The following is a 5,040-nucleotide window of genomic DNA, read 5'->3' as shown; positions in this document are numbered from 1 at the left end:
GAAGATCCTTTCTTAAGGAATTACACATTAAAGAAGATAAATATTCGCAGTGGCGTAGGAAGGTACTTGATTGGATAATGATTTTGAGCAAGTAAATATCTGGCAATTTGAAAGTTTGTATTATTTTTTACATATTATTTAAGCTGTTTAGCTCACACACAAGCAAACGATCAAGTGATAACAACCGATGCAGTATATTTAAAGGTATTGAAGACTTGCCCTAAACCGCATGCCGCGCTCTGAAAAAGTTTACTTTCCGTTGCTTGCAAGTGAAGTTTTTTTTGTGTCGCTACAAAATGCAGACAGTAATGAAACCTGATATCTTGTTATCTTTTATCTAGACCTGAGATGTCCACGCTGCTATGTGCACTGTGTTGTGGGTATTGACTGTGATGTTTGTATTGACTGTACACTAATGTCTATTTACAGATGGTAGCAAGCTGTGTGTGTATTTTCTGGGATCAATGGTGGTGTCTAACACTTCTGTTACACCGCATTCGAAACTAGGTCAGATAACCGGCATGAGACGTTTCTTTGTGCGGGAGTCTCCACACCCTTTAAGGAGAAGTATTTATATCCCATTAATAGAGAAAGAATTATGTTTCAATTGGTAGCATGCAACTTAAAATTTTGCAAACATTAGATACAATCAAACAATAACAAGGTTCATTTACAAGGTAATCTACTGCCCTTTATTTCACATTAGTCTGTCACATCAGAAGGTCACAGCTTTCAATAATTATACAAACAAATTCCCTTGATGGGTGCTTCGTTAGATTCCTGCAATTTTCAAGTTTATCAATGTAATAAGTTCTGAATGTGGCAATGTGGAGAAGCTTTGGGATAATCTGTGGATAAGACTGCCAGACTATCAACAAGATTCCACATCCATGCAACTCCAACTGCTTCCTTCACCTCCTTGCAGATGTACCACATGTCCAAAATAAAGTCAGCATTGGTTAATGTAATTAAAATCTTGCTTCCTCCTGAGCTGGCAAATACACATGAATTGTCAAGTACAGAGGTCAGTGTGAAACCACTGAAAGATCTTCTCAGCTTTCAAGAAAACAAAGACTTGAAGCCAAATTGAAAGAAGCCACACTGATACCATTCCACTCTCATAAGATGAAGGTATCACACACACTTCATTTTGCTTCTGCGATGCAGTGCCTGGTAGACTGTGAGGGTCACCCAATGGATGTTTTAACAACTGCCTGGTTTATAGAGCTCTGCAACAGATAATTCATCCCAATGTCTAGTCGTCATCCTGTCATGGCCTTGAGCAAGTTGAACCCACTTCAACACAAAGCAGCTATTGAATTCTTGTCTAGGTACTGTCAAATCCACATCACCATCATTGCTGGTTCCAGCTACGCTGACCATGATAAAAGAGTACAATGAGGGTTTTTTAATTCACCCAACAGAGCTTGCATTCCAGTACCTTTGGGCAGCTGAAAAGATATTCAGAAATTGTTATATATGAGTGTGTTTGTATGCATGCATATGTGTGATTTTCTTGCTTTACAGAACAGCTCTATTTTGATAAGCTATGTAACGTGGAAACATGCCAATCATATGTTTGAAATAGGACAGGCTGAAACGATTCTTAAATGAAAAGCTTAACGACTTCTTGCATTTTTATACATCACTGTTCAGGTAAGGCCAGTAAGGGCAGTATGAAGAATAAGTAACAATTAATAATTATCATTATGGCCATTTGCTGTCTGCATAATAACAAACTGATTGATGTCATCAGCCCTGTGCTCAGTTGACAACACTGACAAGTAGGCACACTATGTCAGTGTGATCCATGAAACCTTATTAAGGACATGACCGTATAGTATATATGTTAATGGAAAATGCATAAGCTACAACATACACCAGTATTCAGTTGTTGCAGGTTTTTTTTTCTCGACAGACCCATTCAATCTGTTGCACCTACTATAGCCTAGTACTACATTCCTGAGAAATTAACACCACAATATCAGTCTTAGGTTTGCCCACAGACTCCCAACTATTGCTAACTCCTACACTCAAGTATATAGTTTAGTTTAGTAGAAAAAAGACCAGGAGAGACATTCAAGTCCCCATTAAGGACCCTAAGGCTATATGAGAGGAATAAAACCGAGGACATCAAATGTCATACCCAATTACAATGCTTAATGTACTCATCCAAAGTATTCTTAAACCCATTCACACTACTTGCAATTCAACCTTCTCAGGCAAACCATTCCATCCATTCACAACCCTTGTATAAGTTGTATTAGACTTTAGAGAAAAAGTTATGCCGAATATTAATCCTACTATGTAACTTTTGGAGTTTAATACAATGACCTCTGGTACAACTACTTTTTGGCAAACCTGAAAAGATCAGTGAAGCATAAATTGTCATTTTATGTGTAGGCCTACTTCATTTAATTGAAGGATCTATTAATGTAGGCCTGATGCTATAGTTGTGCGTCTGTAATCTAGCCTAGCCAGGACTGTGATGTGTGCTTTTCGTTTGTATGACTAAAGTAGGACTAGTAGTATGAGGCGTAAAATAAAACAAGTGTAATGACAGGTTTTCAGCTAGTTTTCTTGCATTTCAGGTGTGAAGATAAACGTAAATGTCATTAACTAACGCATACTCTAATTCATTACCTGATATCCATTTTGTTCCTCGTATGCCTGTCAAAATCTGACATTCTGAGTCGCTTCGTTTGTTCGCAACGAGCACAGTGTGCAAAGCTGCTATATATTGTGTGTGGTGTTTTTCGTGTTTCGCGCAACTGGTAACGACAACTGGACCTATTTTGATGCCCATGGTTTTCGTGTGACGTCACAAATCGCCAGTTGGCCAAACTCTCTCTATATACGGCTCTGATAGTGTCGAAAGCGCCCCTACAGACCATTCTCGCCCCTCCTGACCAATACCTCTAGCTCCGCCACTGACCACAACCCTTTAAAAGTGCTTCTACTCCAAGTTGGAAGCCATTTTTACAGGCTAAAGGCGTCGATGTTACCGTAAATTGGTGCCGTTATACTACCCTAAACATGCACCATTGCATGCAGTAGCAGTAACTCGGGGTCCTTTTGGCGTCCCATATAAAGAGGCAGATAAACCCGGTGCGGTATAAATGGATCATCTTTGTATTTACAAGGTACTGGAAAAAATACGCAATGTAAGCATTTTAGACACATTATAGTCAATATATATTTCATATTAGACGGCAGTGATTTCCAAACTGTAAGTAACCCCTCACAAAACGGCCTCTCCTACCTATTGAAAACGGTCATACATATTAAATGTATAGGATTAGTTAATTCGCTAATTAAAAGAGCCCAATGATGATTTGGTCAATCGATCTCTTAATTATAGCAAGAGTGTTTGGACGCTAGGGTTATTAGGCGGTAAATTTTATAATGAAATATAAAAGTACGTCACTCACCTCAAACACTATAGTCCTTTTTGCGCAAAGGTCGCCGTCTCGTACGAACCCTACAGACAGGCTCCAATGAAAAATCCAAACACAAATTCCACTATCTAAATCCTAATTCATAAAAACAATATAATTCGCCCGGAAACGGGGGCAACACATATCCGATTTGATATGGAATAAAAGTAAGGAAAAACAATAAAGGTTTTCCGTTCAAGCGTAAATTCGTCGTAAAATATGTAAGCGTGGTCGAGTCGTTGAATATCGTAATCCAAGTCGTAGTCGTAAGTCGTAAGTAGCTATATAATCTTTCCTTGTGTGAAAGATTTCGCTTATCGTTTGTCAGAATAAAACCATCCATTGTTTTATCGAAACCAATGTCTCTTGACCTAGTATTAGTCATGACATTGATGAAGTTATTATTGCGCATAATTAATCTTCTGAAAATGAGGGCGCACTTCCGATTTAATAAAAGTGAAGTCTTCTACAAGTGTATATCAACTATAATGCGTACAAATAAATATACATGGCTAGCCTGAGTGAGACAAATTTATGACCCAATCCAAACTGCATCTCTCAGTTCTGTTTAATATCTGCAGGATTGCATGAATTTCACAGATGCAAGGCAACACTGACTTGGCACTGACCAACAGTTCCGTGATATGGATTTTATTTCACACCTGAAAGTCACATGGTTAAGTTTAAGTTTACTGTATATAGCTGACTTAAAGGTCATTGAGAGTGAACGGGACTGGACATATGTTATTGAATGACGCTCAGAAGAAACATATGTATGTGGGAAAATCCGAACGGCTTGCAATTTACACAGCACGTCGGGTGGCTGGCTATTAAATTGACAGATTAAGCTCGTTTTTGGAGTTTTGTTTACGATTTGAAAGACCGTACTTTCAGATGAGAAAATTGTGGACTTCTCCTGTAGAAAATGAAAGACCCATTTTACTGTTCCGTTATATCTCGGATCTCCCAAGGAATATAAATGTGAGTATGGGGATGCAGCGCGAGAATCACTTTGACAATAACGGAGCAAGAAAATAATAAGCTTAGAGTATAGACATAATATTTCTTCCTCTAGTAATTCAATCAGCAATACAAACTCCTCTGAGGCTTTAAGGTCAAAGATCTCAAACGCAACAAGCGAAGCTCAATACAAACTCCAAGACAAATGCACTTATCGAGATTTACATATGCTTAAAATTGTTAGAATTTTTTTTAAAATTTATTAATGACTAACTTTACTTATTATCGTTTTTCGGAAGATTGCTAAGCAACTCTCTTAAGGTCACATCGTGGCTTTCGAAATAATGGCCAACGCGTATAGCGTACTGATAGACCCCGCCTGGAAACGACAACCGGAAATGAATGTCGTACCTCTGTTTTGCCTGATGACATTATACTTTGGCCGGCCAGGGATCTAACCCACGACCTCCCGGATATTATGTTTCATTGGTTCTAATGCCACCGCCTTTATCCACTCGACCATAGTCCTGCATTGTTTCAAATACCTCACCAAGTGGTCATATCAGAGGCATAATTTTTTTAGTTACGTAGGAGTAAGCAAATTTGATGAAGATTTAGCCTTTGCTAATTTGACTTCATTAAT

The 5,040-nt window shown here is 38.4% G+C and overlaps 1 long non-coding RNA gene across 1 annotated transcript; it reads right to left on the bottom strand.

Moving 5' to 3' along the window:
• Nucleotides 1–665: 665 nt before the first annotated feature.
• On the bottom strand, nt 666–2,928 carry LOC139960002 (uncharacterized). The gene is made up of 2 exons (XR_011790278.1): nt 2,644–2,928; nt 666–1,451 (listed from the first exon to the last, which is right to left on the bottom strand). It is a non-coding gene; the product is annotated as an uncharacterized lncRNA (long non-coding RNA).
• Nucleotides 2,929–5,040: the final 2,112 nt, after the last annotated feature.

Source organism: Apostichopus japonicus, chromosome 19 (assembly GCF_037975245.1).
Source record: "Apostichopus japonicus isolate 1M-3 chromosome 19, ASM3797524v1, whole genome shotgun sequence".
Classification (NCBI taxonomy): domain Eukaryota; kingdom Metazoa; phylum Echinodermata; class Holothuroidea; order Aspidochirotida; family Stichopodidae; genus Apostichopus; species Apostichopus japonicus.
This window is presented reverse-complemented; position numbering and strand designations above follow the sequence as displayed.